This window comes from Schistocerca americana, chromosome 4, assembly GCF_021461395.2.
Source record: "Schistocerca americana isolate TAMUIC-IGC-003095 chromosome 4, iqSchAmer2.1, whole genome shotgun sequence".
Taxonomy (NCBI): domain Eukaryota; kingdom Metazoa; phylum Arthropoda; class Insecta; order Orthoptera; family Acrididae; genus Schistocerca; species Schistocerca americana.
Window position 1 is genome coordinate 532,461,999 of NC_060122.1, and position 8,696 is coordinate 532,470,694.

Here is an 8,696-nt window from a genome sequence, read left to right on the forward strand (position 1 = left end):
TACTGTTGTTCAATCCACACGGTCTAGCATATGGCCAGAGCACACCCCCAGTACCTAAGCCGAGAACATTGCTCGTCCCATCTTTAGTTAACCGCTGAGAGACGGAGATATGCTGCAATCACATCCCTCCCGCTCTCGTAGCTACTCACATCAGCAGTTCGATGTAACAAACCCTCCAAGTAGAAAAAATAACAACCAACTCGAACTCTCTCATATTCTATATCGTCCCACAAATACTTTACGTACTTCTTATTTACGCATCGAGTATACCTATCACTCTCATACAAAAAACACTCGTCCTCATATCTACATCTACATCTACATCTATACTCCGCGAGCCACCTTACGGTGTGTGGCGGAGGGTACTTATTGTACCACTATCTGATCCCCCCTTCCCTGTTCCATTCACGAATTGTGCGTGGGAAGAACGACTGCTTGTAAGTCTCCGTATTTGCTCTAATTTCTCGGATCTTTTCGTTGTGATCATTACGCGAGATATATGTGGGCGGTAGTAATATGTTGCCCATCTCTTCCCGGAATGTGCTCTCTCGTAATTTCGATAATAAACCTCTCCGTATTGCGTAACGCCTTTCTTGAAGTGTCCGCCACTGGAGCTTGTTCAGCATCTCCGTAACGCTCTCGCGCTGACTAAATGTCCCCATGACGAATCGCGCTGCTTTTCGCTGGATCATGTCTATCTCTTCTATTAATCCAACCTGGTAAGGGTCCCATACTGATGAGCAATACTCAAGAATCGGACGAACAAGCGTTTTGTAAGCTACTTCTTTCGTCGATGAGTCACATTTTCTTAGAATTCTTCCTATGAATCTCAACCTGGCGCCTGCTTTTCCCACTATTTGTTTTATGTGATCATTCCACTTCAGATCGCTCCGGATAGTAACTCCTAAGTATTTTACGGTCGTTACCGCTTCCAATGATTTACCACCTATGGCATAATCGTACTGGAATGGATTTCTGCCCCTATGTATGCGCATTATATTACATTTATCTACGTTTAGGGCAAGCTGCCAGCTGTCGCACCATGCATTAATCCTCTGCAGGTCCTCCTGGAGTACGTACTAGTCTTCTGATGTTGCTACTTTCTTGTAGACAACCGTGTCATCTGCAAATAGCCTCACGGAGCTACCGATGTTGTCAACTAAGTCATTTATGTATATTGTAAACAATAAAGGTCCTATCACGCTTCCCTTCGGTACTCCCGAAATTACCTCTACATCTGCAGATTTTGAACCGTTAAGAATGACATGTTGCGTTCTTTCTTCTAGGAAATCCTGAATCCAATCACAAACCTGGTCCGATATTCCGTAAGCTCGTATTTTTTTCACTAAACGTAAGTGCGGAACCGTATCAAATGCCTTCCTGAAGTCCAGGAATACGGCATCAATCTGCTCGCCAGTGTCTACGGCACTGTGAATTTCTTGGGCAAATAGGGCGAGCTGAGTTTCACATGATCTCTGTTTGCGGAATCCATGTTGGTTATGATGAAGGAGATTTGTATTATCTAAGAACGTCATAATACGAGAACACAAAACATGTTCCATTATTCTACAACAGATTGACGTAAGCGAAATAGGCCTATAATTATTCGCATCTGATTTATGACCCTTCTTGAAAATGGGAACGACCTGCGCTTTCTTCCAGTCGCTAGGTACTTTACGTTCTTCCAGCGATCTACGATAAATTGCTGATAGAAAGGGGGCAAGTTCTTTAGCATAATCACTGTAGAATCTTAAGGGTATCTCGTCTGGTCCGGATGCTTTTCCGCTACTAAGTGATAGCAGTTGTTTTTCAATTCCGATATCGTTTATTTCAATATTTTCCATTTTGGTGTCCGTGCGACGGCTGAAGTCAGGGACCGTGTTACGATTTTCCGCAGTGAAACAGTTTCGGAACACTGAATTCAGTATTTCTGCCTTTCTTCGGTCGTCCTCTGTTTCGGTGCCATCGTGGTCAACGAGTGACTGAATAGGGGATTTAGATCCGCTTACCGATTTTACATATGACCAAAACTTTTTAGGGTTCTTGTTTAGATTGTTTGCCAATGTTCTATGTTCGAATTCGTTGAATGCTTCTCTCATTGCTCTCTTTACGCTCTTTTTCGCTTCGTTCAGCTTTTCCTTATCAGCTATGATTCGACTACTCTTAAACCTATGATGAAGCTTTCTTTGTTTCCGTAGTACCTTTCGTACATGATTGTTATACCACGGTGGATCTTTCCCCTCGCTTTGGACCTTAGTCGGTACGAACTTATCTAAGGCGTACTGGACGATGTTTCTGAATTTTTTCCATTTTTGTTCCACATCCTCTTCCTCAGAAATGAACGTTTGATGGTGGTCACTCAGATATTCTGCGATTTGTGCCCTATCACTCTTGTTAAGCAAATATATTTTCCTTCCTTTCTTGGCATTTCTTATTACACTTGTAGTCATTGATGCAACCACTGACTTATGATCACTGATACCCTCTTCTACATTCACGGAGTCGAAAAGTTCCGGTCTATTTGTTGCTATGAGGTCTAAAACGTTAGCTTCACGAGTTGGTTCTCTAACTATCTGCTCGAAGTAATTCTCGGACAAGGCAGTCAGGATAATGTCACAAGAGTCTCTGTCCCTGGCTCCAGTTCTGATTGTGTGACTATCCCATTCTATACACGGTAGATTGAAGTCTCCCCCTATTACAATAGTATGATCACGAAACTTCTTCACGACGTTCTGCAGGTTCTCTCTGAGGCGCTCAACTACTACGGTTGCTGATGCAGGTGGTCTATAGAAGCATCCGACTATCATATCTGACCCACCTTTGATACTTAACTTAACCCAGATTATTTCACATTCGCATTCGCTAATAACTTCACTGGATATTATTGAATTCTTTACTGCTATAAATACTCCTCCACCATTGGCGTTTATCCTATCCTTGCGGTATATATTCCATTCTGTGTCTAGGATTTCGTTACTGTTCACTTCCGGTTTTAACCAACTTTCCGTTCCTAATACTATATGCGCACTATTTCCTTCAATAAGAGATACTAATTCAGGAACCTTGCCCTGGATACTCCTGCAGTTTACCAATATTACGTTGACTTTTCCTGTTTTTGGTATCTGAGGACGGACGTTCTTTATCAACGATGATAATGTCCTCTCTGGTAAGCCGTCAGGTATTTTATCGTTTCGCCCAAGGGGGGGTCCCTCTAACCTAAAAAACCCCCGTGTGCACGCCACACGTACTCTGCTACCCTAGTAGCTGCTTCCGGTGTGTAGTGCACGCCTGACCTGTCTAGGGGGGCCCTACAGTTCTCCACCCAATAACGGAGGTCGATGAATTTGCAACCATTATAGTCGCAGAGTCGTCTGAGCCTCTGGTTTAGACCCTCCACACGGCTCCAAACCAGAGGACCGCGATCGACTCTGGGCACTATGCTGCAGATATTAAGCTCAGCTTGCACTCCGCGTGCGATGCTGGTTGTCTTCACCAAATCAGCCAGCCGCCGGAAGGAACCAAGGATGGCCTCAGAACCCAAGCGGCAGGCGTCATTCGTTCCGACATGTGCTACTATCTGGAGCCGGTCACACCCAGTGCGTTCAATAGCTGCCGGAAGGGCCTCCTCCACATTACGGACGAGACCCCCCGGCAAGCACACCTGGTGTCATGTTGCACAGTCGGCAGACACGCAAACAGCTCCTAATTTCAATGCGCAATATCAAACTACTCCTAAATAATGCAGTACACATAACTGTAAACACCATCAGTACTCGTAATCTGTCCAAATAACGCACAGCAAAGTAACTCAACAGACACGCGCAATCAACCTGTCCCACATTAAGTCACACGTCCGGCAGCTCTGAATTCGCTCAAAGGCCTCTGTTCGACCCTTCAAACATGACTTGATGACAGCCGCATTCACACCGAACACCTGAGAAATTCATATCACCTGCACGCCGAACATGACTATCCAAGCCAGGCCACGCGAGTCGTCTGTCACCGTCCTAACTCAGTGCAGTCCAACACACATGTTAAGGCCGCATTCCATTGCTCGCCGGCCTATATGCGACACATCTCCACGATCACGTCTGTTGTCAGAATAGCAGAGAGCGAGTTCATACACACACCGTCCGCACACATCCCAGCGCTTCTCTCCCATCTCAATCCAAAACATTCATTTGAAAAAAAAAAAAAAAAAAAAAAATGAGAGCCCAGTCAACCTCTCCGAAACTGTATAGAGCCCCCAAAAATAGTTAACGCTCGCTTTCGTGTTTTCTCAGCTTATTTGTAAATTCAAATTCTTACCCTAACAGAACTTGTTCACCAAAATAATACCGAATGCGCTCCCCACCTTCTACCTTTCCAGCTCTCAACATACGCAAATGTTCTCAACCCTCCTATATCCCAGCACAACCGATTAATCATTCTTATTCCTTCTTATCTTATTTACTGGCCTAATTTCCTAAGGACCCGTTATCGAAGTACCATCCTGCTTTTCTTTCTGATGCTTCCTGTGCTTACTTTTACAGAGATCGCTAAATTACCTCCACAGCCCCCCCCCCCCCCCCCTCAATCTAAACACACACACACACAGACACACACACAATGTCATCCTCTCTACTTATCCCATAACATAAGCAATAGTAATTTTACAATCCATTATATACAAACCCTACACAATGTAAGCCACATTAACGTTACAATACCCACTACATGCCCCAATTCTCTCAATTCCTAGGGAAGTACTGTGAACCTGCTCTTTCTTTCTACACACGCTACACTCAGCGGTAATCGGCCCTTCTGCATCAACGGACGGAAGTCCCTCTCAGAACTGTTCCACAAATTCGGCGATCGCTTCCCCTCAACACAAATGCATTACTCTCTCTTCTTCTTCCTTGCCTGCTCGCTTTTTTTCTACAAACTTATCCAGACTCATAGACTTCAAGAACACACCAATTTTTTTTTCTAAGTACAACATCCTTTAAACCACTGAATAACTAGAAACAAACAGACCAAAAAATTATATTCGCACTCTCGAATACCGAAGTCGTTGATCTCATTATACTTATACAGTTAAATCTTACGATCGCGGTCTCAGTTGATTGGCATTCTACAATGAGCTAAGTATCGGAAATACACTCTCTTGACCGCTGTTACTCTGGAAATATCTCTTCCGTCCTTACGACTTCCTCTCTACTCGTCATATAACATAATCAATATCAACTTTACAGTGCAGTATATACAAACGCTACACAATGTAAACCACATTAACTTCACAATACAGTATATACACATTTGACACGAACAGTGCACTTATCCAGTATATCTCTACAGCATGCGAAAAAAATATCCTATCCCTACAGCGTCTATATACAGCAATGCTCCCCAATCCTAGGAAAGCACCGTCAACCTGTTCTCTCTACAGTCCCGACACTCAGAGCTAATCTTCCATCTTGCATCAGCGGACCTAAGTCACCCTCAGAACTCTTTTTACAAATTCGGTATCGTCCCCTTCTCAGCACAAACGCCTTACTGTCTCTCCTTCCTTATCTGTTCGCTTTTCTACAAACATCTTCAGACTCATAGACTGCAAGAACACATGTACTTTCTCCATAATATTACACCATTTTAACTGTACTTCTCAATATCATGTACTAGGCTACATCCTACCGATAATTCCCAAGATATAGACTCAAATTAATTTTCTACAAACGCCGAACTTTATCTATGTGCAGCATGCTGTAAACCACTGACTAACTAGAAGCAAACATACGCAAAATGATATTTCCACTCTCGAATACCGGTCTCAGTCATGTAACATTTTCGAGATCTTGGATATAACTTACACGTCAACTAAGGTCTGTCCCAGGTCTAGAGAACAGACAAGCATGTATCCAACACACCAAAATCGATTTTTACTCAGCTAAACAAAGGAAGCAAATGTGCCGAATTAGTCAACGGAACAATCTACATCCCATCTAATAACACTCCAACCCAAAACAATCATCTTCTCAAATTCTGACTTGATCACCAAAGCCGCCCAACACATAATATTACTTCGCTATTCGGTCGTCTAGAGGACATCGAAGTTCGCTCTTACAGATCCATACACTCCAACAAGTCTCTGCATTCGGACAGCTGCTCCAGTTATTTATTATCGTATATGATCATTTATTATTATTTATTATAATTTATTATTATTTATATCATGTTACCTAACAAAAATGGCTCTAAGTTCAACTGTGTTTAGCTCCTATGACAACCACCAGAGCGCTCTGTCATCACGTCAGTTGATTACGCAATTACCATTATTCAAGACAGCTGCACCCAGTACGAAACGTGTCACGTTTCCCGAACCTGCATGCTACATTAAAATTCCAACTTGGCTTTAGTCACACCCTACACGTCGTTCAAATGATCCCATTTCCAGATCTTTGCGCATCTGATATATGCAATTTAAGTCGGAGAAAGACATATCAGTTACCTTCTGCAGCCTGTCTACAAGCAGAGTGACCTCAGTTACTGCAACAGGACCTTGTCTTGACCATTCGCCTGAAATTCAAGCGAAGACGGCGGCATGTCAAAGTCACATATCTGTCCATCTAAACAGCCATCCACTAAGTCCCAGGACCAGCATGCCGTAGTGGGCTATCTCTCTATACCTGCTCTCCAGCTATTGTCTAACGACATACACTGCACAGACGGATTCCTGAATAGCGCAGATCTCTATCCTCCCCTGCATCTCCAACTTGACATTTAAACAGTGTCTCCCCCAGCCAGCGAACCCATCGTCATTCACATTGCGCCGACAATTCTGTCAAAACTCACATTCTAAGCAAAGATGAGTATTAATTTAAAACAAATAGACAAACATAACTCCAAGCAGAAGTCATAAATATGATTAAAAAGAAAAAAAATGACCTCAATATTTATTATCTGACATTTATTTACGTGTCCTAATGATACAGTCGTAGATGAGTCGTGTCATCCACTCGCTCACTCCTTCTACACACGCTTTCACAGAACTTCTTCTACTTATATGCCACCCACCTTGTTATAATAATTTTGAACAAGCATTTACGCCCCCACATACAATCCAGCTCAATAGAACATAATAATTCCTTTTTCCACAGACAGCCATATTTGGTCAACACTTAAATGTACTAAATTATGCATACATGTAATCAAATAAGCAAATACTTTTACCGACATACACACACCTCTCACTGAGGATAGGGCATTTAATATTATATACTTAAACACAAATCAATGATAACCATATTCCCACGCGCACCTTGTCCTCGTAATAAAGCACACTGGCCAATCATGTGACAGCATATTTTCCTAATTTCAATGTCATAGCTAAACCATACCTCCTCTACTTTGCAAGTATCATTGCGAGCATTGATAGATGACTGCTCAGTACTTCCATTCACACTTAATTCTCGAACACATAAAAACGACCAAAGTATACCAGACAACGATATACATATTTCTAAGACCTCGTGCATAGTACTCGATCAATCTCTCTGCCTATGGCGATCACAGAGCAATCTCGCCCTCTTATGTTAAAAAAAAAAAGAAATGGCTCTGAGCACTATGGGACTCAACTGCTGAGGTCATTAGTCCCCTAGAACTTAGAACTAGTTAAACCTAACTAACCTAAGGACATCACACACATCCATGCCCGAGGCAGGATTCGAACTTGCGACCGTAGCGGTCTCGCGGTTCCAGACTGCAGCGCCAGAACCGCGCGGCCACTTCGGCCGGCTCTTCTTACGTTAAAAGACCGTCCTCACTTCGGCATTGACCACTCTACCCCGCAACGTCACTACCCAATTAATCCTCAACCGAGCAGAGGAATACAGCTACACTTCACCTCTCTTGTCTGAATAGAGCTTTCCTAGGCCTAACCCCTCCAAGTGCACCACATTTCTAGAGATGTACCCAGGTATTGGAGCTTAGCACACCATATCGATCTATAGTAACAGATCTCAAAGTGCCTTAATTTAATAGCATACAGTTAAGAACAACAAGAACGGAGTGATATTTATACACAACGTAGTTCGACACATATTAACGTAAATCATCCAATCTATCATGTGTAAAGCACTGTAGCTGCATATGGCTAGAACGCAGGCCATATCACGTGACTAAAGCATCCAGATAGAACACTGGAAAAAGAAATCGACCTTCAGCAACTTGTCTTTCTCCAGAATAAATGAGTCAACGTTTAAATCCTACCTAGTTACAGCTCTGTCTCAATCGATCATCCCGTACACTCTCTGTTATCCTTTAACACAGAGGTGAGTAAGTTTAGACGTGAATGATTCTCTGTCCTCCTCAAAAGCATCAAATACAGCATTCAACTTGCGTGTATCACTGCTACCTCAGTAGACATACTCTATAATACGAACTCAACGAGAAAAAATTGACTATCTCCCTTAGTCCGCTCCCTTCGATGTCATCGTTTTCCTACACTCCTCTTGTTGCAGCATACTTGACTCCATGTACAAATTGCCCCCTGCGAACCAGAAGAAGAGCAAGTACATCCTCATTTTCACCGCATTTCGGTGTATATTAGGTTAGTTTATACCTATGCGCTTATCAGTTTTCGGATTTCTTTCGATTTTATGTCACACCCATCCATGCGACGGCGACATAATCTATCGTTCTGTGTTCTAAAATTGTCT